This window comes from Lissotriton vulgaris, chromosome 5, assembly GCF_964263255.1.
Source record: "Lissotriton vulgaris chromosome 5, aLisVul1.2, whole genome shotgun sequence".
NCBI lineage: Eukaryota > Metazoa > Chordata > Amphibia > Caudata > Salamandridae > Lissotriton > Lissotriton vulgaris.
The window spans coordinates 242,976,764-243,004,022 of record NC_141693.1 but is presented as its reverse complement, the minus strand read 5'-3'; positions in this window follow the sequence as shown (position 1 = coordinate 243,004,022).

Below are 27,259 nucleotides of genomic sequence, written 5' to 3'. Positions count from 1 at the left end.
GAAGTGATGTGACTTGAAGTGACGTCACCATCCTATCAAATTTTTTTAAGGAATGGGCCATTTCTCCCTTCGTTGAAATGGCCACTTCCTTTGACCGTCATGCAAGCTACATGAAAGTAAGCCTCGGTGGTGGCTCTCAGCAACTTGAAGCGATGGAACAACACATACGGGTACTTCGGAAGAACCACTTGGGCTGCTCCAAAGGACACTGACCCACATGGCTACAACTGTCAAGTAAAACTGTGGCATCATTCAAATTTAATGGGATCTGTCACCCTGGAACAAGAAGAAGTTAACCTGACCTGCAGCCCTGCATATAACCACAAATTGGATTTTAGCTGCCCACTTTCTATAGTCATAAAACGGTTCTGGCGGGCGAGTATAAACAGAACACCGGCTTCAGCGCTGGTGGCGCGCCGCTCAGTGAACAATAATTTTTGGCGCCCCACACCCCATGACCGCCTTTTCGGATTCTCTCATTACCAAAGGCAAGAGTGCCTCTTATCGCTCTAATGTTAAGTTATTCGTCAAACACAGCGCCCCCCTGAGGTCAGTGCCCCTCCACAGGTGAGCAGCACCCGCTGCAGCTGCACCAGTCGCACTGCCCTAAAGCCGGTCTTGAGAATAAGTAAAAATAAAAAAGCATCACGTTTTTGAGATTCTAATCAAGCTGACCTTTCTAGTCTCTGACTTCGCAAAGCACACTAAAATAGTCTGTCAAAACACCCACAATGCAATCTCCACCACGATTACAGTACGACATTCGAGGTGCGGTAGCTGCACATGGAGTGCTTCATTTGTGCTGGTGCTTTCCAGTGCTCAGCACCGGCACTTATTTTAGCACTTATTTCACCGGGCCGGGTCTATGCGATTTTTCTCCTGACCAGGTAATTATTAAAACTAAATTTCAGCCTCCTTCTGTGGCTGCCTGGTATATCCTTGGCAGACCCACCCTAGTCCAGGCATATTGAAGGAGCGTACGTCACGGACGTCACGTCGCGCCTGCCTGCAGTCTTTCACTCTAAATTGGTTTATTTCCGGACGGTTGGAGAATGGCCTGTGGCGGGCAGCGGCTTTTGGTTGAGCTGGGGCAATGACAAGGCAGGCTGGAAGTGTGCAGGACTGCCAATAAACTTTTCACCGTATCACAACGTCCAGAAGAAATACATATGTACGAGCGCCCGCTGTGAATACAGGTATCATTTTCAATCATCGATCTAACTTGGTTCATAAAAGCAACAAAAGCAGCTCCGAAATAAAATATCCGGCTTTGAGGCACGTTTTATTCATCTCATGTCTCCCGTGCTGACTGAGGACCTGGCTTCAGATGTATTGCCTTTTAAATTGTGTAGGAAGGTTGCCAGAGGTTGCTTTTCTTAAGCCTCATAGTTTTGGTTTGCTAGCATTTAGCAGCATGGTATGAAAAGGAGGTAGATTTCCTGCCTTTCAGAAATTGAAAACCAGGTGGTCTGAGGAGATAAACCCAAGCATTGCTGCTGTGTTAGAATTTACATCGCGTACATATAATGCATTTGGGAAAAATTCAGCAGCTTGTTTGTGGACTTCTCCCGAGACATTGGGCGAAGGCATCATACGAGGATATTGGCGTTGGGTAGAAAGTGCATTCTAGTACAAACAGTTGTATTTTGCACATTGTTCTGTTCCGTTACGTGGCATTGATCGCTTTTGTATCTGCTTTTCAAAATACGGCTCAGGTGAATCCTATCAGCGTAAATTCTGCTCTGTTTGCTCTTATTACGCGTTTATTTAGCTTTGTATTTCGAATATTCACAATTGCTTTGCTTGTAGAGGTTTTAAATAACTGTAGCCAGAGTCATTTTTATTGTACGAACAGATGTGCATGCCATCAGATCGTTTTGCCTTCTGTAAGGAAGGGCAGTCACAGCAGATTGTGAAGATATAGATTTCGTTATTGCAAACCTTAAATTTCCAATGCACTTTATTAACAAGACCATAATGCACATGTGGCCGAGGGGGCGTGGCTTGGGCGCCGATGGCGATGGTCGCCTGAGAGCTCGGCTCCGGGACTAAGCCCGAGATTATCCTGAATATCGGAGGCTGAGGGGCACCCCAGACCCCGCATTCGGTTGAGCGAGGCGACGACACCCTACCGGGGGCCCTGGCGGAGTTTGGACGGGGGTGGCTCCGAAGAACCGCCGAAGTTTGCGGAGTTGCGGAGTGCGACCCAACATGGCGCCCGGACTCCTTTGTCTCCTTGATCGAAACTACTGAGCTGAAGAGGTCTCGCGGGTGTCGACTGGCACCCGGCTTCACCATCCTCGGTTGTTTTAGACATTGGACATTGGCGGGCTCGGACCTTCTGCAACGGGTTCATACTCGATTAGACGACCGGGCGGGTGCCCACGCACTAGAGGGCACCGGGCGCGGGTGCCCTATGATCCAGGCGGTGGTCCGCATCGCGACTCCGCAACTAGCTACGATTTCCGGGCCAGTCCAATTACATGGGAGGCGCGACACTCTGGCGCCACAGATCGACCGAGGGAGTTGGTGGCCCTCACCCCGGAGCTATAGTGGGTGAACGGGCCTGCCCGACCCGGCGACGGTTGTCTCCGCCCCCTCATCGATGCCCCCGGACGCCGTGGCGGTGGCGTGAGCCGAAGCGGCGGAGTCTCCACAGGCTCTGGAGAAGGAGATCGCCCATACCCGACGTGAGAACGAACTCCCGGGAAGGTCGTGCTCGACACCTGTACACGGAGACGCCTACTCCGGGACCCTCACGGAGAGCCCCTGGCAGCATGGGGAAACCTAAAGGAGCCAAGGGATCCAACCAGACCACCTCGGACTCTGAAGCCCAGGACAAGGAAGAGCATGGAGACCCAAAAAGACCTGGTGGCGCACCACTGCAGCAACAGTTCGACCGTGTACTGGAGGCGATAGAGGCAACTCGGTCGGCCCTCCAACAGGACATTGCTCAGGTGGCGACGGGCCTGGGCCTCCTTAGGGCAGACCATGGTAAACTCTCAGACCGGGTCAAGGAGGTGGAGGGCACGGTGAAAACTTTAGAACCGGCGCAGAGAACCCTGGCTGCGACGATAAGGGATGCCTTATCCCGAATTGAGACCCTCGAACGGAGGGCGGAGGATGCGGAAGGCCGCAACAGGAGGAATAACATTCGAGTGGTGGGCCTGCCCGAAAAAATCGAGGATGGCGATATGGTGCGATATTTGGAGACCTGGCTCCGAGACACGGTGGTCCCGGAGGGTCTGTCCTCCTTTTACACTCTAGAACGGGCCCACAGAGTTCCAGCACGGCCCCCACAGCAGGGACGTACCCCAAGGCCGGTGGTGGCGCGGTTGCTACATTTTCGGGACAGAGACCTGATCCTAAATGCCGCCAGGCACAATGGCCCGTTCCAGGTTGCGAACAGTCAGGTGAACATCTTCCCTGACTACACCTACGAGACGCAGCGCAAGCGGTTCTCCTTCCTGGCGGTTAAGCGTGAACTCAGGAGTGAGGGCATCCAATATTCACTCCTATTTCCCGCAAGGCTCCGCATCATTGTCGACGACAAAACCCAGTTCTTCGACACCCCGGAGGAGGTCTGTGACTGGCTCGAATTGTATCGGACAGGGAAAGATGGTTTTGGCGCCTCGACCCATCAGGCGGATGAGCCGGAACAAAGGAGGCGATCCAAGAGGGTCAGGAATCGCCGCGGCCGCACGGGAGGGCCCTCGACTGCGGAGACATCATCGGAGCGGAGGGGAGTGTTGGAAGTTCTGTCGGAACTGTCGGGAGCAAGAGGCGAGGCCATCGAGGAGGAGGAAGAAAACCCGGGTGCTCAGGGGGCACCATCGGACTCGGAGGATTCAGTGGCAGACAGTACCCATACACCGGTGATCACACCGAAATTGGTGGAGGACCTTCTGGACGGACAAGGGTAACGGGGTATGCTGCCTTGTATTGGGTGGGGGCCCGGCAGGGGGGAGGCGGTTGCCGTTCCTTATTGCTGACAACGAAGGAGAGAGGGTTGGGGGGCTTCTGCTCTTGCCCCGGAAGGTTTTGACACCGGGGGGGGCTTGCTATAGTCCTGGTAGCCTGGGCGACGAGGGCCCACTGCCTCCGCCCAGCCCGCACCTGGCCCATAAGGCCTTCCTACGGTGGCGACCGTAGGACTAGTGGGGGTTTTGGGGTTGATATACGTCGAGGTTTGGATGGGATCTAGATGGTGCAGTTTGGGTCCTGTTCTGGGGTGGTTGGGGGGGGGGCCTTGTTGGTTTTTGGGTGGTTTGGTTCTGGTTGGGGAAAATGGCCGCCATCAGCGCTGGGAGGATTGATGCTTTTTCTTTGTGGGGACCCGAACGGGGAGACTGTGCAAGAACACTCTGGGACAATGGCTGATGTTGCTAACTTGAAATGTGTTACTTGGAACGTGAGGGGGCTTCACACTATGTCCAGGCGTCACAAGGTCCACGCTTATTTAGTGCGTAGAGGAGTGCAAATGGCGCTACTGCAGGAAACGCATCTGAACAAGGCGGAAGGGGCGGCGCTTCAGCGTAGGTGGCGAGGGCAGGTCTTCTCCACGGCGTACTCTGCTTATGCCAGGGGGGCGCTAATATGGATTAGGGCAGGAGTCCCCTTCCAGGTCACGAGGACAGTGTTGGACCCAGAGGGGCGTTTCGTGGCCATCTCAGGCACTCTAGGAGGGAGGGACCTGAACGTTTGCTGTGTGTATGCTCCTAATGTAGACCAGACTGCCTTCCTTTCCAGGTTATCGGGCTCGCTGGCCCACTTTTTCGCCGGGCCCCTCCTGCTGGGGGGAGACTTTAACTCCGTAGTGGATGTGGACATAGACCGCTCGCATCCCCCGCTCCCCGATTCTCCGGTCCGGCGGACGGCTAAGGGTCGTCAAGATTGGCAGACCCGCTGGGGTTTGACGGACATTTGGAGGGCGCACCACCCCGCGTCTAGAGATTATTCATACTTCTCGAGCCTTCATGAGCTGCATGTCAGGCTAGATGGCTTTCTTGGTTCGCCCGAACTAGTTTCGGCTGCGGTCCGATCAGAGTACTTATCGCGGACCATCTCGGACCATAACCCCCTCCTGCTGGACATTCGCTGGTTCCCCGGGACGCCGGCAGTACCCACCTGGAAGATGCGCCCCGAGATCCTCGAGGACAGTGTCTTCAAGGCGGACCTAGGGGAGAGAATCACAGATTATTTTGCGTCCAATGGCGGCTCCGCGAGTACTAGAGCGTTCGAATGGGACGCTTTTAAGGTGGTGGTGAGGGGCTACTGTATCTCTAAGAAGGTGGGCATGCGGCGTGTTATCCTGGCTGATTTAGACGCAGCGGACCGGGCACTCCGCGAGCTTGAAGTTAGCCGCCCCGGACACCCGGAATTGCAAACACAAACGGTAGAGGCGAGGGAGAAAGTAGCGGTGGAGGTCGAACGGCTCCGCTGTTTCGATTATAAGGCCTATACGGTCCGGTCTATTGCGGAGGGAGACAGGTCGAGTGCGTTGCTGGCGTCGTTGGCCAACCCTACGCGCCAGTCCCAAACGACGACAAATATGCGTAGGGCAGATGGGACCGAGGTGTGCACCCAACCGGAGATTCTTAGTTGCTTCCGGCATTACTACGAAAGTTTATACCGCAGTCGCTCCGCACGTGACCCAGACCGGCTTGACAACTATCTTAGCCCACTGGAACTCCGCACAGTAGGACAGGAAGTGGCGGAAGCCCTGGGTTCTGATATCGGCTTGGGGGAGATCCGCGGGGCCATCAAACGGATGGCGAGGAACAAGACCCCGGGCCTAGATGGCCTTCCGGTGGAGTTCTATGCAGCTTACGCTGACCTTTTGGCCCCTCGGTTACTGGTGGTCTACAGGGAGGCGAAGAGGTTGGGTCGTCTCCCTGGCTCGATGTGTGAGGCGTTGGTGGTTCCTCTCCTCAAACCAGGCCGAGACTCATCTGACCCGGGGTCCTACCGTCCCCTTTCAATGTTGACGGTGGACTACAAAATATTGAGCAGCATCTTGGCCTCGAGGCTGCTGGGACATATGAGTTCCCTAGTGCATGAGGACCAAGCCGGTTTCATCCCACGGCGGAATACGACCATGAACATCCGAAGGTTGTTCCGCTTGCTTGGGGAACCATTCGTGGATGCCCCGTCCCCGGTGGTCTTGTCGGTGGATCTGGAGAAGGCTTTTGATAGCCTAGAGTGGGACTACCTATGCACGGTATTACGGAGATTCGGCCTCGGGGAGGGATTTGTCAAATGGACTGCAGTCCTCTACGCTTCCGCTTCGGCCAGGGTTAGATCGGGCCCCTTGATTTCATCGCGATATCCGGTGGAACGTGGCACGCGGCAGGGGTGCTCCTTATCCCCGCTTCTTTTTGCACTAGCGGTGGAGCCACTGGCGATGCATCTTCGCTCGGGAGCCCACTATACGGGCTTATGGACGGCGGCGGGCCCGCATTATGTCTCGCTCTATGCGGACGACCTGTTGCTCTTCCTGGAGGATCCGGTCGACGCTTTGCGGGGAGCGGAATTAGCGCTAACGGAGTTCGGAGCGGTCTCAGGTCTCCAAGTGAATTGGTCTAAGACCTGCCTCTTCCCGATGCGTAGGGGTACCCCCACTCCTGCGCTAAGTAAGGAGGTCAGATGGGAGCCCGACTGCTTTAAATACCTTGGGGTATTTGTGTACCACGACCAACCCGACCTCCTGGATGGGAACATTGCCCGTTGCATACGAGCACTCCGAGGTTGCATGGATTTTTGGGCCACGCTGCCGCTCTCAGTGGCGGGACGCATCGCCCTGCTCAAAATGGTGGCGCTCCCCCGGCTATTGTATTACTTCCGAACTTTGCCGATCTGGGTCCCACCGGCCACGTTTCGTCGCCTGCGTTCTATGGTGGTCGGGTTCCTCTGGGGAACGGGCCGGCGGCGGGTGGCCCTCAATACCCTGATGAGGCCGAAGGACGAGGGGGGGCTCGCTGTGCCGGACTTTGAGAAGTACTATCTGGCGGCGCAGCTCCAGACCTACACCCAGGAGATAGCCAGGGAATTCAGAGGCCCGGAAGACGGCAGAGGGACGGGTATGGCCAGGCACGTCCTCTCCTTTATCGCGCTGCGACAACGCTTGGTCCTTCGGGACTTGTCGATGGAGGAGCGGACTATCCGACTATGTTGGAATCGGGCTCACACCAGAGGCCACCTACGGACGCCATATGCGCCTGAAATACCGTTGGGGATGCTGACGGCCCTCCCCCACGGAGGGGATTGGTCACGATTGGCGGACTGGGAGGATTCCGGTTTACAGCTCGTCGGGGACCTGTACGAGGACGGGGCGCTCCTGTCCTTTCAGGATCTCATTGACCGCTTTGGGATCCCCCGGGGCGACTTTTTGCTGCACTCGGCCATTGTGCGAGCAATCCAGGCGCACTGGCAGTACGGGCTAGAGGAACCCCAATTGTCTCAGGTGTGCCAGTACGTAATGATGTCGGCGGGTACGGTGAAGGCGGTCACTTGCCTCTACGGCAGGTTGATTACCGAGGGGTTGGTTCCTCTCACCACATTGAAGTCCCGCTGGGAAGAGGACATTGGTAGGGAGATCCCGGAGACGACCTGGTCCCAGTTGGTGAGGCGTGCCTGGAAGGGTACACGTAGCGCCCGTTTCCAACTGGTCCACTATTATGTTCTCCATAGAGCGTACCTGACCCCGGTAAAGATCAGGCGTTATTTTGCCACGGCTTCAGCGGAATGCCCTAGGTGCCCGGCTCAGGAGGCGGACCTCCTGCACATGCTATGGGCCTGTCCAGGACTGACGTCCTACTGGCGGGAGGTAGCGACGACTTTGGAGGAGGTGACGGGGAGGCACTTGTCATTCGATGTGGCGGTAGGGCTCTTGCACTGGTTCCCCCATACCCCCCGGAATAAGATCTCCAGTAAATTTATCGACCTGGGGCTCCTACTTGCTAAGCGAGAGGTGACCAGGAACTGGAAGGCACGAACTGGTCCTGCAGGCAGCAGATGGCACGGTGAGCTTTTGAAATGGGCGGCGGGTGAGAGCGCGCTAAGGTACCAACTGGCTTGGAGGCAGGGTAATGAGAAGGCGCAGGAGGCCGCGTTAGAGTGGGAAACGCTGGTGCAGGCCCTCAGGGATTATTGTACCCCCAGCGACTCCGAAAGTGAAGAAGCAACTCGCCCCGAGTCCCGTTAAACGTTAGCATTGACAGCACGATTACCTTCCCCGTGGGTCAAGCAGTGGATCCTATGTTGATGAGCTCCCTGGCGCTGATGGTGGGGGGGGGGGGGGAGGGGGGGGTTTCACAGTTAATTGAAATTTCGAGGGGGGGGTTTATTTTGGGGGTTTTGGGTTTGTTTAGAAAAGCAGATGACGGACAAAAGTGTGTTATCCGGACCAGCTCCAGCATCCTACTGACCCCGGCTGCATTTGCCGCCCAACCCCAGGGATATGGGCTACTTGGCTGTATACAAACGTTATGGAGGGGGGTCGGTGGGCTTTATTTTGTATATGTTGTTCATAATACAATGCTGGTCGCTACTGTATTGTTTCACTGATTCCTGCAATAAAAATATATTTAAAAAAAAAAAAAAAAATGCACATGTGGCCTGATTCACGTACTAAATTTGGAAAAGTACATATGGCGATCTCCACTTTCAACTGAACCAGTGTTTCCTACTTTTTGGGTTTCGTAAGCATTTTCAAGATTACACCAAGTGTAATCCTGGGTAGGCCACGTGACCTTCCAGAGTAATGCTATTTCCGTCTGTGAAGAGTTCACTATAGTAGATAAGTCCGCATGGAGTAAAATAGAATACTTGTGCAAATTCAAAAAAAATTCTCTGGGGGTAATATATTGTATCATGTGCATGTGAAGAGCCCCTCCAAATCTGGACTGATCCTGTCCTCTTCCTCGCCTCGACGGGGATTTACACAACCCTGTGCAGGAGTGAATTTCCAACTCTTTCCCGGGTGAAGTTTGTCAATACCCACAGATGAACAACTATGTGGACATTGATAAAGGCAAACCAATCCCTGTGTGAATTCCTGGTGGGCATAAAAAAGGTAAATTCGGTCAATAAATATAGGTTTATGAATGAAAATCCTTTGTCTCTCCTATTGCAATGGCCTGTTTTCGAGTGAGTGAGGGGACTGGAGAAAGGAGGAGGAGGGTGATCAAATTATTTGAAAATAGTAATGAATGATACATGTCTCTTTTTGAATTTTAATCCCTGTTGCATGCCAGGAAAAAGTATAGGTTATGTTTATAAACTTCAGTCTTCAATTTCAGATGCTTACAATCTTCAATTTTAAAAAAAAATAATTTCCAAAATCCTCGTTCACATAAACATTTTAAAAGTAAATGTGTTTCATCCTTTCAGATATATTTTAGCTCTTGGCCTATCATCTGAAATGTCGCCAATTAGTTAAAATTCCCTTCCAAGGATTTGCTCATGTAATTTTGTGTAAACCGCCACATGTGTAAAAATAGGCTTGTGCCAGAACTAGGCCTTAGAATTAACAATGGCATGGGCTTTCACAGTGCATGCACAAATGGCTGGCCCCCAAGCTTTCCACTCAGTGATATGATGTCCTAAATCGCTGTTTTGTGTCTTGGACAGCACAGCTGTGCATTGATGAGACAGGCCCAGAATGATACAGCTTTGTCACCCCTCACCTTTACATAATTGATTACTTTATATTTACTAAAGCAGTGGTGTACTCTTTTCTTGCTCTTCCTCAGTATCTGCTTTTCTTCCTCCCCTTCACACCTTACTCCTTCCGCTCTCTCCGTTTTTCTCTCTTTCTGCACTACGGCCACGTTTCTCCTTAATCCTCCCCTCATTAACTGCTTTTCATTTTTCACCTTCTTGTCTTTCCCTTCCACTTTCTTTTCACACATTCCCCGCTGTCTGCTCTTCTTCCCTTTTTCGTTCTCATCATGTTCCACTCCATTCTAGCACTCCCTGTCTCTGCTTTCCTCACTTCTCTTCACATTCTTTGTCTACCGTAACTATCTTTGCCTTCAGACCTCACCTCCTTCCTCACTCTCCTGCTTATGTTTTTCCTTCTTGCGCATGTCTTCATATCCACTCCAGGAAACTGTTTTTGTTCTCAGGGTTATAAATTAAAATCTTGGTGCGGCTACTCAGTCTTTAATATTTCTGAGGTCGATGAAATGTGTGCCATTGAGCTGGTTAACAACATTTTAAATTCAGTGTCAAGGCCCCCTTTGGTGAATATGTGCTTTACAAACATACATGGTATGTTAAGGACACAAATGTATTTCAATCTTTTTTTTCAATTTCTATGCAATATTACACTGTCATTATTCTCTCTGATCCTCCTTGATCCAGTACTTTTCTTACTCATATTCATTCCCCTGACCTCCTTTTTTAGGGCACGGCCTACGTCACCACTGCGTAGCAGTGGGGCGGAGCTTCGAGCCGTATTGTTCTAGGGCTCAGAATCGTGTAGCAAAAAAATTTTCAGTGCGCGAGATTGTTGGTAGTTATTTTTGGCAGCTGCATTGTAATTGGTGTTCGCGGTGCCGTCTTTCTAGTAGCCTTAACGCAATAGGCCATGTGTAATTCTCGTTTGCCAGTTCCTGCATTTTCTGTGCGGTTATGTGCACGGCAGTCCATTAATTTCAATTCGGAGCTGTCAGGGTGCCTCTGTAATGCAATCCAGATGGTCTGAGCGCGTTCACCATTCTGCATTGCGTTTGTCAGGCGCGCGTTCGTCTGCATCGTTGAATGTGTATTTGTTAGGCGCACCTTCGCCTGCATCGTTTGTGCTGGCCTTTGAAGAGCTGGCTTGGTGGTGCGCGACAATGAGATACACAGTATTCATGACCGCAGAAAGTACAGGCAGTGAGTGAAGAGACATAGTGAGCTGAGAGTGCGTGTGCGTGACAAATCAGTGCGAAGATGAAAGCGAATACTTCAGTGCTTCCTGCATCGAAGCTACCTCTATCTTATAGTAAAATTACAAAGGCAACTCCACACATGTCCCCCATTCAAGGAACACGCCGTATTACATGCGTTTGTCGATTTATGAAAGCACCCGATAAAAAGAATTACCGTTAAAGTTGGTATTGGCCGCATTCGGTACAAAAGTTGAAGTTTGTATGAATCCTAGATGAAACATTTAATCGTTCACTGAATCGTGCTCCTAATTGCCCCGTCTTTACCCTTGCACCTCAGCAGGTATCGTGTTTATTTAATAGGACAGTACTGGCACATCGCTACAAGACGTTTACTAGGAAAGTGCTGTTTCGTGCCAGCAGGGCTCCTGTCCCTTTAATGGAAGAGTGCAAGCCCTCCCCAGCAGGGCTCCCGTCCCTTTAATAGAACAGTGCCAGCACTTTTCAGCAGGGCTCCTTTTCTTTTAACGGGGCAGTAGCACGTTTGTTTGCGGGACACCTTTTATTTTATTGGGACATCACTTGAACTTTTCAACGGAATTCCTTTGTTGTGGGGCAGTACCGGCACTTCTCGGCATGGTGCATTTCCTTTTAGAGGGACAGTACCAGCACTCCTTCTCAGCATAGTCAATTTGAAAAAAAAAACAGGACGGGAGCGTTTTTTGGTAGGCTCCTGTTAATTTAATGGGCCACAAGGGCTGCTGTATTTTTGCTTATTTCACAGTAAAGGCGCTTCTCAACTGGACCGCACCCAGTACGTCCAGCGCCGTATCAGGTAGTGTATAATTGCGGTGGATTCTGTACTGCCGTTTCTAGGCGCTGTAACTCTGGATAAATTAACAACCTTAATAGTCCTCTGTATTACAGTGTCGGAACGATAACAGGCTGAGCGCTCTGGCAGAGATTTCACCTAGTGATCTGGAAATCGTTAATGTCGCTGATCAATCGTGCTTCTTTGTGTTTGTGTGTGCTGTTGAGTGCAGAGTGTTGTGTGCTGTTGACTGCACAGTGGTGTTGACAGCAGAGTGTTGTTCAGTGCAGAGTGATGTTGAGTGCGTGTGCTGTGTGCTCTTGAGTGCAGAGTGCCGTGTGCTGTTGAGTGCCGTGTGCTGTTGAGTGCCGTGTGCTGTTGAGTGCAGAGTGATGTTGAGTGCCGTGTGCTGTTGAGTGCCGTGTGCTGTTGAGTGCCGTGTGCTGTTGAGTGCCGTGTGCTGTTGAGTGCCGTGTGCTGTTGAGTGCCGTGTGCTGTTGAGTGCAGAGTGATGTTGAGTGCAGAGTGATGTTGAGTGCAGAGTGATGTGTGCTGTACAGTACACAGTGCTGTTGGGTGCAGTGTGTTTGCTGTTGAGTGTACAGTGCTGTGTGCTGTTGAGTGCCGTGTGCTGTTGAGTGCAGAGTGATGTTGAGTGCCGTGTGCTGTTGAGTGCCGTGTGCTGTTGAGTGCCGTGTGCTGTTGAGTGCCGTGTGCTGTTGAGTGCCGTGTGCTGTTGAGTGCTGTGTGCTGTTGAGTGCAGAGTGCTGTGTGTTGTTGTCATATACAATATATACACTTGCCTTAAAGCTACAACGGGCGAGGGCTTCATTTGTTAAAGAAAGTGGCAGGGCCCCAAAATGAGCTCCATCCATATGCAGTGCAATTAATGATGGACGATCGCATTGCGAAGCACACTTTAAAACACTATTGAACCATGCTTGGGAGTACTTTGTGCGTGGAAGCAGGCATGTGCTTACTTTGGGAAAACAAGTTGCAGTCCCCGGAGCTGTCCTCCAGACACGGTGCAATTAATTATGGCTGGCCTGCATTTCAAAGTACGCTTTCATACAGTAGCTGGCATTTCCTACCCCTTTTCTCACTATTGCTGTTTTTTTCCTAAGGCCTTCTGCTAGATTTACAGTGTTTCTCAATAATCTTTTCCACCTTCCACTAAAGTACATGATTACTTTGTCTCATTGTTCCCCTTATAGCCCATTACTTAGTATCCTACACTTGCCTTGAAGGTCACCACTGTGGACAGTGATAGGTATCAAGAGAAACTCGAACCTCCTTTAGCCTCACGTGTACATTTGGTATATGTTGCTGAATTATTAAAGAAAAGCAAAGTCAAACATGGCAGATCTGTTGGTACCCTACTTAACATAACATGTAAAGGACGATCAAACGCCCGAAACATGACACGATCCCTTTTTTTAATTTTTTTATTTAACTTCTGAAACAAGGCTGGAGACAAACAGCAGTCTTTATGCTATATCTATCCTGCAACAACAATGCCCACCTCCTCCTCTACGCTGGCAGCAGCCACTCTCACACATTCCGTAATCTCCATTCACTTTTAATTTGAAACATTACATGTTGCGAATATGTTGCAGGTACTTTTACATTTCCTATTAAAGACATACTTTTAAGGTACTTGTGTTTTTTTTTTTTTCAGTCGTGGGAAAACGTAGTTTCCAATCTGTTTGCCCCCTCTCATTCAAGCATGAGGCCAGTGGGAAGGGTAGGAATGTAACACTACTCTGACAAGATGAGATAAGAAGTAATTAACACAAAACAGATGTTCCCTTCAGTTTTATGAGGGCAGGAGGCCTTTTGTCTGTCAATATACTTTTGTTTCTGCTTTTCAGTTTGTAACCTCACATCTTTTTAAAAGTAAACATTTGTTGTCTTTTGACTTACATTAGTGTGTTCGTAGAACTATCTATAGACCTAGGTCAGTGTAATAAGGAAAATAGCATGTGGGATACACATGCACAAGCATCACAACAACTTTGTGGCGCAGCTTTTGTGAGAAGTTGGCCTGATATATGATGTTTCCAATTCTGGAAACACCTTGTATCAGTCCAAACAACCCTTATGGTGTCTGGTTGTAAGTCAACCTTATTAGACAAGCTATCTTAATGGTAGCATAGACTAAGCAGCCTTAAAGGCTTAACTCAAGAGGTCGTGTTAAGCGAGCTGTTTTACCAATCACAGTCCTGTAATATTAAATGAAAGGACACCACACAAGTATATATTATAAAAATATATGTATTTATTTCTAAAATAATCCCCAGTACTCTTTATGAGCAAAGGGGCACAAGCGTTAAATCAAAAGCACAGTGTAACATACAAAGTTGCACAATTATGGATGAGGGCGGGTGGCCACTCAAACCATATATTAAAAAAGTGGTATAAGAGATACCAATCGAACAGTGGTTAGGCCTAGGGCCTAGGGAATCGCTGGGAGCAGTCGGGACAAGCAATGCTGAAGTCGGGAAAAGCCCGTGGAATTCGGGTGCAGCGCTTAAAGCACATGCATGCACCAATGTTAAGTCAATGGTGCGTAAAAGTTACACAGAGTTTTAGGATACTTCCGCTGAACCTAGATGGATAAAACTTTAGACACAGACCCTAGAGGTGTGTACCAGTGTGGGAATACCGGCGTTGCAATGTTACCTCACCCACAGGAAGCGGGTGCATAGGGTCAAAGTGGCGTCGGGTTTCGTCACGCAGGTTCTTGGTGCTTGAAGCTGAAGATGCTGCAGGCGATGTGAAGGAGAAGTGTCCGGTGTGATCCAAGGGTGGATCAGAGTAGAAAAGTACCTGAAAGCAGAGGGGACAGAGTCTGGGTCACTCAGCAGTGACCAGGGTGGAACCAGGACGGAACCAGGCAATGTCGGGCGCAATCAGGTGGTTGTCAAGGAACTTCTCTCCGCTGCCACGTGGGCTCTGGGGCATCTGCGACGTCCAGGAGCGGGTCACGAGCTGTCCCACGCAGGCTCTCACCGTCGGCGCTGTCGGCTTCAAGATCGGAGCAAACACTTGGCAAGAGCAAGCCACGCAGGACTGGAAGATTGCTTCTCACTCGGACCAGGAGGGTCAGAGCGGGTGCTCCTTTTCAGAGGAGCTGGTGCAAGTCTGGAGCAACCAGAATCGCAAGTCGGTTTTAGGTTTTCGTCGGCACAGGGGCCACAAGCCAGCTGGCAAGTGACCGGGCCAATGCGTCGAGCCAAAGCAAGCAGAAGGGCCCCACGAAGCACTCGTCGAGTGTAGAGGGGTGAACTTCGGTGCAAGAGTGGCTCAGGATTGGGGCTTCTCAAACCCCGGTGTACAGCTTCGAGGGTCACTCGTGGGCTGCACGGTCAGCGTCTTGTGGTCTTTTCAAGATGGCGTGCCCCACGCTTCCGGTCGCCTCCACGGGTCTCAGCTCTGCAGGGACTGTGGATCGGGCTGTAAGAAGGCAGGCAAGCTTGATCTCGTCTATCTCTGTCGCTCGAGTTCCGGCGGGAACTGCAACAAAGCAGACATCGAGGTACTGGATGGTGCCTGTTTGCACAGGGTGGTCACTCCTTGACCACAAGGGATATTCTTCAGTCTTCTACGTTGAGTAAGATGTCGAAGGGTCCAGAGTTTCGTTTAAAATGTTTCGTCAGGATAATCTGAGTGCGTTGGCACTGCTCCCATTCTTATACCAATCTAGGGGGCTGGATTACCTGCTAGGTCCCCTCCTATGGGTGGGACCCAGGAAGGGGGTGGATACACCCCTTTCCTTTGATCCAGGCCGCGCTGGGACAGGGGCTGGTGTTCCCCAGAACCGGTTTGGCCGGATTATGCAAGGGGCAGCCTTGTGCTCCCCAGGCAGTGTCTGGTTTCTTTCAAACCTCCCTGCTACAATCCACTATCTCCTGTCTGGGGTGGTGTAACACCGCCCTGCGACAGGAAACCCTTTGTCCAGGCCTCCTCTGCTGAGTTTCGGTCAGCAGCAGGAGTTCAGACTCGTGTCTGTGGCAGAAGCATCCATTTTGTGGATCTGAGGCTCTTTTAAAAATCAACCGCGTTTCAGTAATGTAACATGTCTTCTCCCTCTAGAGGGGTGGAATGCTATCCCCGTGACAGAACTGTCAAGGGGATAGTATTCCAAATCGTATGACACCTTACACGACATATTTTGATAAAGCCAAACCAAAGTTGCTATATAACCGCGAGGATTATAATGCACTTAATAGTATATGGTATGGCATTATCCCGGAACAGCTTAGGGAATTGTTCCCGACAGCTGCAGACAGGCTCAGCTCATGCTAGAGCACCATCTCACATAAAACCAAGCACTCTGCCTCCAGGATTGTTAAGGCCTGCCATAGGACTGACTGATAGGTATATATGTGTCCAGTTAGGTTTAGATATAGGCATACTATATCTAAGCAAGGGGTGATTACACCACCTTGCCCCAGCTGAGTGATCAGCCAGTTGTGTCAATTTTAGATAGACAGCCAGGGGTGGCAAAAGATATGCTGCAGCCCCTGGTAGGCCTTGGATGCACCTACGCCCTGGGCACCTATAGTGCTCTGTACAGGGGCTGATAAGGTGACCCAAGCCAATCTAGTTATGCACCTAGGGTACATGGAATCCATTTTACAGAGAGAGCAGATAGCCTGGGGCCCTGATTAGCAGGGAGCCAGGCCAACTAAGTCGAAAACCAGCTAAACACAAGGCAAAAAAATCTGGGGTAACCATAGTTGGGTAGCCACCTTCCTTCAGCTTTCCCTGTCAGTGTATATAAGTATCACAACAACTTTGTGGCACACCTTTCCCTGTCAGTGTATATGTCTATCGCAGTGGTCTTTAATATGTATTATGTTGTCAATTTACTGCAGCTAAAAAGTTCTACAAACATTAAAAAGCCTTTCCTGGGGTAAACATAATCTTACTAGCTGCTTTGAAAGCTTTTACATTTTTATTAAACACCTCCCAGCTGGGCTGAAATGTATAGATACAATCTCCCACTGACTTACAGAAACACTTGCTAGAGTTGCGTGACATCAAAACACATGAGACTAAGGCTGATTTATCATACATTGTGGGGAACATTATGATTCACAATACATTGTTGTAAAGATGGCTAATTACGTTTAGTATTTGAAGAACCAGTTTTATTTAGTTTTTTTGGAAAGGGCTTTTGCCACACGGCGATGGCCTATCACAGTACTTTAACTTTTAAAATGAAGTCAGGGCTGCTGATTGTGGGTGGTGCCTTATTTGTTATTCCAGTCTGCGCCTCTTTATGCATGTTCAAGACATTGAATGCTGAGTGACAGTAAGTGCAGAGTGACAGTGAGTGCAGTGTCAAAGCAGAGTGTGAGTTAGTGCAGAATGACAAAAGTGAGCATAGAATAAGTGTGGAGGGAAAGTAGATGCACTGCAGAGTAACATTCAGTGACTGCAGAGTAAGAGTTACAGCAAAGTGCATGCATTTTGAGTACATACTGTCATTGAGTGCATATTCACTGAACATATCTAAGTGCAGAGTTAGTGCACAGTGAGTGCAGGTGCAAAATGAGTGCAGTTGTAGAGTGAGTGCAGGGTGAGTGTTGGTGTAAAGAGATTGACTGCAAGAAAGCAAGTGGAAAGTGCTGAGCGATTGAGTGCAGATAGAGTGAGTAAAGAAATAGTGTACAGTGATAGCGAGTGCAAAGTTGGAGTGAGAGGAGTGCATGTAGAGTAAGTGTAGTAAATGGCAATGTCTTTTTGACATGTGTTATCGAGTGTGTGCATGTGGTGTGTAGTGGAATTATGTGAGTTAGATTGGAATTGTAGCAATGGTGGCATGCTGTGCTTTACATGAATATCTTTAAAAGTAAAGTGCACTATACTGAGATTGGTACACTAGTTAATTGTGGATGCGTTAAAAATTGATGCGTGCACTGATGGCTGGTGGTGTGTGTTACTGCCTTTAGAAATTGTGCACTGATGGCTGGTGGTGTGTGTGCTTGGTAAAAGAGTGCACTGCCGGCTAGAGGTGTGTGTGCCTGGTGGAAGGGTGTGTGCCTGGTGGAAGGGTGCACTGACGGCTGACGGCTGGTGGGTGTGTTGGTAAAAGCGTGCACAGATGGCTGATGGTGTGTGTGTTTGGTGAAAGCATGCACTGACGGTTGCCGGTGAGTGCGCCTTGTAAAAGCATGCACTGACGGCTGGTGTTGTCGCCTGGTCGTGTTTGTGGTTTGTGAAAGCGTGCATTGATGGCTGGTGGTGTTTGGCCCTGGTGAAAGCGTGTACTGACTGCCTCTTTCAACCACGTATGTGACGTGCCTGCTTCTTTACCTCTTCAGATGCTCCCCTTATTACCAGTATGTATGATCTGTAGAAGCACGCCAGACTCTGTGCACCAGCACTCCTGCTCTCCTGGCCAAGTACGCTCGCTAAAGCCCTGCGAAGAAGGGACTAAGGGCTTCACGGCTGCTACCAGCAGCCACTGCTATTTACCAGCAAATGTAGTGTGTAAGGGTACAAGTGAAAACTTTCAGATCCTCTCCAAGAGTTTTACCCGCCAAAAGACTCGCTCAACGCCTTCTATAGATAAACTCGAACAGCCTTTAGCCTCACGCCTACATGTTGTAATAGCGAACACTATAAAATACATTTACTATTTCTAGTAGCATGCTCAAGGACAATAGTGGTAGTTTGTGCGCTGTTTGACATTACCTCCTATATGTAACCAGGCAGGCTCTTTCTTTTGTGAAACAAAGTGCCAGTGAGCAGACATAGGGGCAAAAAAATAAGGAAATATAAAGAAATAAACAAGCACAGACAAAACTGAAATAGTTTTTTGTCCAAGCCACAACTTTTGCTATTTCCTTGGTCTTACAGTGTTGTACAGAAGCGCTGGCTGCTTCCATGTTGCCTTAAAGGATAGAAAATAGGGGGGAGCAAAAGTAAAATTGAACATTAAATAACGTCACTATCCTTCCAGTGCATTATAATTATTAATTAGCATGCGCATAACATGTTTTACATTCTGTTCACATATTTAGTACAGAAAATGTTTAGGTATTGCTATTTAAGTAATGCATGTTACATTGCCAGTATTCACAACGCAATACAGGCGCCCTAATCACACACTGGCGTTGTTGACACACAAACACTGTCTACACACAGGCACTGTCTACACACAGGCACTGTTCACACACAGGCACTGTTCACACACACAGGTACTTCTCACACACAGGCACTGTTCAGACAGAGACACTGCTTACACACAGACTCTTCACACATACAGGCAATGCTCACACACAGACACACTGTTCACACACACAGGCACTACATACACACAAAGGCTGCTCACACACACCAGCAGTGCGTGCACACATAGGCACTGTTCACACACACACACAGGCACTAGATACACACACTCGCACTGCCACACACACAGGCACTGCACACACACACATCCGCACTAATCGCACACAGGCACTGTTCACACACAGGCACTGTTCACACACAGGCACTGTTCACACACAAGCACTGTTCACACACACAGACACTGTTCATGACAGTGTAAAATATGTTCACAGTGTACAGTGAGTGCAGAAGAACTGCAGAGTTAAAGTAAGTGAGGACATAGTGTGAGTGAGTGCAGAGTGCGAATAGAATTAATACAGAGTGACAGTGAATACAGAGTTAGTGCAAAGTGCAGATTAAGTGCAGGGGCAAAGTGGGGCTGTTGCAAAGTGACTGCAGAGTGAGTGCAAAAGTAGTGTAAAGTAAGAGTAAATACACAGTGACAGTGAGTGCAGACTGAGTGACTGTAAAGTAAGTGCAGAATAACTGCAAAGGAGAGTGAGTGCAGAATAAGAGAGAGAGTGCAGAATGGGTCCAAAGTGCACAGTGAGTGTAGAATGACTTGTGAGTTAGAGTAAGTGAGTGCACAGTGTGAGTGACTGCACAGTGTTCGCAAAATGAGTACAGATTAACAGTGAGTGCAGTATGAGTGGAGAGTGCTGAATGCAGAGTGAGTGCAGAGTGAGTGCAGGAGCACAGTTAGTGCAGTTGCAGAGTGAGTGCAGGGTAAGTGCAGGTGCACAGTTAATGAGTACAGAGCAAGGGCAGGTGCTGAGTGCAGATACAATCAGTGCAGAAAGAGTGAGTGCAGAGTACAGACTGAGTGCACACGCAGAGTCACTGCACAGTGAGTGCAGGTGAAGAATGAGTGCAGAGTTTATGCAGAGTCAGTGTGAGTGCAGAGTGACTGAGTGCAGAAACAGTGTCAGTGCTAAGTGCATATATAATGCAGGGCAAACTCAGTACAGGTGTGAGTCAGTGCAGACTGACTGCAAGTGCACAATGACTGCAGCATGAGTGTGACTGCAAAGTGCCTGCAGCATGAGTGTGACTGCAGAGTAACTGAGCACCTACTGCATAGTAAGTGTGATTACGGACTGAGTGTAGAGTGCGTGCAAGTACAGAGTAAGTGCAAAGAGAGTGCAGGTACAGAGTGAGTGCTAAGTGAATGCAAGTGCAAAATGACCTCAAAGGGAGTGTGACTGCAGAGAAAATGCAGGTTCAGCGTGACTGCAGAGTGAGTGTGACTGGAGTGACTGCAGACTGTGACTACAGGGTGATTGGAGAGTGACTGCAGACTAAGTGTGACTGCAGAATAACATTGACTGCAGACTGACACTGACTGCAGTGTGAGTGTGCAAGGTACAAACTGTAAGGGCAGTGTGTGAGTATACAATAGATGTACACTAAAAGTAAGTTCAACACAAATATACATAAGACCACACATATAACACTACACCACACACACCACGCACACATATCCCACACACACATACCACACTAACGCACAATACACACTCACCAGCCTCTCATCACTACACACTAAATAGTACCCACTTATCACCACACACTCACACCAACAAACGCACTACCACACATTTACCACTACACACACAACCACACCCACAACCACACATCGCCAGCCTTCATAGCACTTTTTCACTTACCACAAACACCACCAGCCATCAATGTACGGTGTCACAAAACACAAACACCACCAGCCGTTAGGTAAGCTCCTACCAGGCACACAACACCAAATGTCAGTACATGCTTTCACCAAAAACCCACACTTACCACCTGCCACCAATGCAACTTTCACTAGTTACACACACCATCTGTCAGTTCACGCTTTCATAGACACTCACCAACAGCTGTCAGTGCATCCTTTCACCAAGCACACACACCACCAGCCATCTGTGCACGCTTTTAAAAACACACACACTAAAAGCCATTAGAGCACAATTTCTACAGACACACACACCCCCATCCATCTGTGCTCACACATGAAATGTTAATGCATCCACAATTAACTATTGTAGCAATAGCAGCATGGTACCCTGTACTTTTAAACATATCATTTAAAGCGCAGCGCTACTATCTGACTATTCCAAATCAATACACATATTTCTACTAGACACCACATGCATATACTCTACAACACATGGCTAAAAGACATTGTTATTAGTATTTCAATACAATACACATATTTCCACTACACACCACATGCATACACTTCATAACACATAGCTAAAAAGCATTGTTATTTACAACAATTAGCTCTGCTGTTGAGTGTGTGTGTTTGAGGGTGGCTCTGTGTAGAGTATAGCTATTGCCAATGTAAATGATAATGCCATTTCTTTAACAATTAGGCTATTAGCAATGTAAATGACTATGTCATTGATGCTTAAAAAAACAATGTTATGAACAATGACAATACCTTTATGCTATTCAATACAGGTCTCATGACATAATAACTGGCAAACAATTAAACACTAATCAGCATTATTTTTTTTCTTTGGCAATAGTTGTCAGTGTGTGCTCTGCAAAGATGCCAAACATTGAATGACCACGAACTGTGAACACACTTTTTAGGCCACTGACAAGTATCAAGAGGAATTCGGAATGCTTACAGCGTCAACTCTACATCTTTAAATAGTAGCTTTTATGAACAATTTCTACATAATCATTTCATAGCATGTCCTATATAAAACTAATAGGCTACATAAAAATATTTAATAAAATCTCAAGGTAATAGTTAACAGTAATGGAATTCACAAATCAATACAAGGGCAGGTACTGTTGCAAGAAGAGTTCAGTTCACACCACAGTGCTGTTGACACTAAAGTGCTGTTGATGATACAGTGCTTTACAGGGTAGTGTGCTGTGTACTGTTAAGTGCAGTCTATTGTGTACTGTTTACTGCAGTCTGCTGTGTGGTGTTCACTGTAGTGTTCTGTGTCCTGTTAATTGTAGAGTATTGTTTGATACAGACTAATCTATGTGCTGATCTTTGCCACCTGCCTCTGTGATAATCTTCTAGTAAACTCCCACTATAAATATTTTAAAAGCACACTTGTAGTGCTGTCATAGAAAATGCTGCAGTGTGACAGATTGTTTCCTGCTTGTACTACGACTTCACAGGCTGCAATGGACTGCAGCTGATATAAGGGATGTCTGGATTGGAGTTCATCCAATCCCCCTTATGTTATTTAATCAGAAATGTGGATATTAATGTCACCTCGGGCAAAGCAACTTGATTTCTGGAAGACGAGTAAGACTGCAGCTGACCAGCGTGAGAGGAGGAAGTGGGAACAGACTTTGACGATGGCAGTTTAAATATGGATTTACAGGGCTTGTCCACTTTGGTCTTAATCCAGACTGCTTGAACTGCCGGAGCTGTGCCATCCAGAGTCCTGCTAACCAGCATGGCCTGGGCAGCTCCTCAAAGATGTGGTGTTTGTGTTATCAGCTTTAAAATGCATGCACAAGACTATACGTGTGGCAAGTCAAGTCAAGTCAAGTCAGAGAATTTATATAGCGCACTACATACACGGAGGGTCTCAAGGCGCTTAGAAAGGGGAGGAGGATTACTTGTCAAATATCCACGTTTTAAGTTGCTTTCTGAATGCTAGGTGGTTCTGGGTAAGGCGAAGGTAAGCGGGGAGTGAGTTCCATGTTTTAGCAGCCAGGTATGAGAAGGATCTGCCTCCCATGGTGGTCTTGTTGATGCGAGGTACAGTGGCGAGGGAAGGCTGGAGGAACGTAGTTGGCGGGAGGGGGTGTAGAAGGACAGTCGTGAGTTGAGGCATTCGGGTCCGATGTCGTAGAGTGATTTGTGTGCGTGGGTTAGCAGTCGGAAAGTGATTCTCTTATTGACGGGTAGCCAGTGGAGGTCTTTCAGGTGACCAGAGATGCGTTCGTTGCGCGGGATGTCTAATATGATCCTGGCTGAGGCGTTTTGGGTTCGTTGGAGTTTCTTCTGGAGTTTAGCGGTAGTACCTGCGTAGAGGGTGTTTCCGTAGTCCAGTCGGCTTGTGACCAGAGCATGGGTGACTGTTTTCCTTGTTTCGGTGGGGATCCAGCGGAATGTTTTCTTGAGCATGCGAAGAATGTTGAAGCAGGATGAGGATACGGCGCTGACTTGTCTGTTCATTGAGAGTGAAGAATCCAGGATGACGCCTAGGTTCCGTGCGTGGTCTGTCGGGATGGGTGCTTTTCCAAGGGCTTCCGGCCACCAAGAGTCGTCCCATGCAGAGGGGGATGTACCTAAGATGAGGACTTCTGTTTTGTCTGAGTTCAGTTTCAGACGGCTTTGTTTCATCCATTCGGTAACTTCTTTCATTCCTTCGTGTAGGTTGGTTTTGGCGGTGCTGGGGTCATTGGTGAGAGAAAGGATTAGTTGAGTGTCATCCGCGTAAGAGATGATGTTGAGGTTGTGTTGGCGGGCTATGGCAGCGAGGGGGCTCATGTATACGTTGAAGAGGGTGGGGCTGAGTGAGGATCCTTGTGGTACGCCACAGATGACTTCAGTGGCCTCGGACTTGAATGGTGGGAGGCGGACTCTCTGGGTTCTTCCGGTGAGGAACGAGGTGATCCATTCAAGTGCTTTTCCTTGTATTCCGATGTTATTGAGGCGTTGTAAAAGGGTGTTGTGGCAGACTGTGTCGAATGCTGCAGAGAGGTCGAGGAGGATGAGGGCGACTGTGTCTCCATTGTCCAGTAGAGTTCGAATGTCGTCTGTTGCTGCGATGAGGGCGGTCTCAGTGCTGTGTTTTGCTCGGAAGCCAGATTGTGAGGAGTCGAGGGATTTGTTGGCTTCGAGGAAAGCGGCGAGCTGGTTGTTGACAGCTTTCTCGATGACTTTGGCCGGGAATGGAAGGAGCGAAATGGGGTGGTAATTTTTGAGTTCGGTGGGGTCCCCTGTGGGTTTTTTCAGAAGGGCGGTGAGTTCAGCGTGTTTCCAGTCTTCCGGGAAGGTGGCGGAGTTGAAGGAGCAGTTGATGACGTCTCGGAGGTGCGGTGCTATGACGGAGTCTGCTTTGTTGAAGATGTGATGAGGACATGGGTCTGTGGGGGATCCTGAGTGGATGGAGTTCATCAGGCGGATGGTGTCCTCAGTGGAGATTGGGTTCCAGTCGTTAAGGGTGTTCACGGGGGGAGAATGTTCAGCAAATGGTTGGGTGGGTTGGTCTCCGGGATGGTTGTTGAAGCTGTTGTGGATGTCTGCAATCTTGTGGAAGAATGAGGCTAGGGAGTCGCAGAGGGCTTGAGAGGGAGTGATGTCGTTGGAGTTGGCCGAGGGATTGGAAAATTCCTTGACGATGTTGAAGAGTTCCTTGCTGTTGTGGGCGTTGTTGTCTAGTCGATCCTTGAATGCTGTTTTCTTGGCCTTTCGGATTAGTTGGTGGTGAGTGCGGGTGGCGTTTTTGAAGGCGTCCTTGGTGTTAGTGGTTGGGTCTTTTTTCCAGGCCTTTTCAAGGGAGCGGCAGAGTTTCTTGGACTTCTTAAGATCATCGTTGAACCATGAGGCATTCTTGCTGCCAGGTTTGCTTTGACGTTTTTTCAGTGGTGCTAAGGTGTCGGCGGTGTTGGATAACCATAGGGTGAGGTTGGCGGCGGCTTGGTTTGGGTTAGAAGAGTGGGCTGGGGTGTTTAGAAGGAGCGATGCGGAGATCTGGTCGGTGGTGATTTTGTTCCAGTTTCTTTGCAGAGTTGGTTGGAGGTGGTTGGTGGGTTTTGGCTTGTTGTAGGTGAAGTGAACGCAGCTGTGGTCAGTCCAGAGGAGCTCCGTAGTGTGGCTGAAGGAGACATGATTGCTGGAGGTGAAGATGGGGTCGAGTGTGTGACCTGCGATGTGGGTGGGGGAAGTGACTAGTTGTTTAAGTCCGAGGTTGGCGAGGGTGTCCAAGAGGGTGGTGGTGTTGCGGTCGTTGATCTTTTCAAAGTGAAAGTTGAGGTCTCCCAGAAGGATGTAGTCTTTGGAGGGGAGCGCGTGTGGAGTGATGAAGTCCGTGATGTCTTCACTGAATTTTGCGCGGGGTCCTGGTGGTCTGTAGAGGAGGGTGCCTCTGAGTGTGGTTTTGGGGTCGGTGTGGATCTGGAAGTGGAGGTGTTCGGAGTTGGCGAGATTGACGTCTGAGCTGGTTGAGATGCGGATTGATTTCTTATGGACGATAGCGATTCCTCCTCCTGTGTGGCTGGTACGGTCTTTGCGAGTGATCTTATAGTCTTCAGGGATGGCAATGGTGATGTCTGGTGCGGAGGAAGCGTTCATCCATGTTTCCGTTAGGAAGGCGATGTCTGGAGAGATGGTGTCTAGTAGATTCCATAGGTCGATGGCGTGTCTGTGGACCGAGCGGGTGTTGAGAAGGATGCATTGTAGGTGATTGGGGTCGGGAGTCTGTGGTGTGGTCGTAGCGGAGATGTTGTCGGTGCCGCTGAATTTGCAGGAGTAGCAGGAGAAAGGTCCATGGGTGTGTCCAGGAGCGGCTTGGACGCAGTTGGGGGCGCGACCGGGGTTAAGGGCTAGGAGGGTGGAGGCATCGTAGGTAATGCAGGAGGGCTGGGCAGCACGGGGGCAGGGGGTCTGGCGCGGTCAAGGCGCGGACGGGCGTAGACGGGCTTACCTTTGGCGAGGCCGTAGCGCGTGGACGCTGCGCGTGGGGACATCTCACATAAATGGATGTTGGAGGGGGCGGAGCGTGGGCGGGGCAGCTGGGAGGCATGAGCTGGGAGGAGACACGGGCAGATACAATGTCAACAAACACTCCACCAAATGGCCGCCCGGCAGCAGAAACGAAACTGGGGCAAAGCCGGAATGCGAGACAAGGTACACCAAATGCTGTACAATTGAATCTCAAACACAGTGCAGGCGCTTTAAACCTTCCCGCAATGCAGGCCAGTGAGCACAAATTACGTGTGCAAAATAACGATGTTAGGCGCGATACAAACGCTGCAGTAAGTCAAGCAGGCACCAAATCACATTAACGATACCAAGCGCTGCGCGCACCACGAGGCGCTCAATCTGGACAGTCAGGCAGCAATCAGGGCAATCAGGTGACTTCAAGCGAAGCGTCTGAAGGAAGCAAGGCGTGAGTGGAGCAACCGCTGTGGATGAGATGCAGCTGGTTACAGATTGCGAGAGGACGGGGCGAGGTAGTAGAGCTCGTGGGTGGGCGGGGCAGCTGGGAGGCGTGAGCTGGGAGGAGACACGGGCAGATACAATGTCAACAAACACTCCACCAAATGGCCGCCCGGCAGCAGAAACGAAACTGGGGCAAAGCCGGAATGCGAGACAAGGTACACCAAATGCTGTACAATTGAATCTCAAACACAGTGCAGGCGCTTTAAACCTTCCCGCAATGCAGGCCAATGAGCACAAATTACGTGTGCAAAATAACGATGTTAGGCGCGATACAAACGCTGCAGTAAGTCAAGCAGGCACCAAATCACATTAACGATACCAAGCGCTGCGCGCACCACAAGGCGCTCAATCTGGACAGTCAGGCAGCAATCAGGGCAATCAGGTGACTTCAAGCGAAGCGTCTGAAGGAAGCAAGGCGTGAGTGGAGCAACCGCTGTGGATGAGATGCAGCTGGTTACAGATTGCGAGAGGACGGGGCGAGGTAGTAGAGCTCGTGGGTGGGCGGAGCAGCTGGGAGGCGTGAGCTGGGAGGAGACACGGGCAAATACAATGTCAACAAACACTCCACCAAATGGCCGCCCGGCAGCAGAAACGAAACTGGGGCAAAGCCGGAATGCGAGACAAGGTACACCAAATGCTGTACAATTGAATCTCAAACACAGTGCAGGCGCTTTAAACCTTCCCGCAATGCAGGCCAATGAGCACAAATTACTTGTGCAAAATAACGATGTTAGGCGCGATACAAACGCTGCAGTAAGTCAAGCAGGCACCAAATCACATTAACGATACCAAGCGCTGCGCGCACCACGAGGCGCTCAATCAACAACTGAGGCCCAAACCGAGGGTCCAGCTATAATTAGGGACCACTGGGAACTGGATCAGCCTTGCATTAAGTCAGGCCTGTCTTGGGTATTTGGTTCAAATCACAGTATGGGCTCTGGTGAAATTAGGCTTAAAGTCAATGAAACTGGGCGTGGAGGGTCTTTCGGAAAAATTCGCGAGTTGAATCGGGTTCAGTAGCTCACGACGATTTTAACTGGCAAGAAGTAGCTCTGACTACACAAAAGGTTATAGACCCCTGCTCTAGTC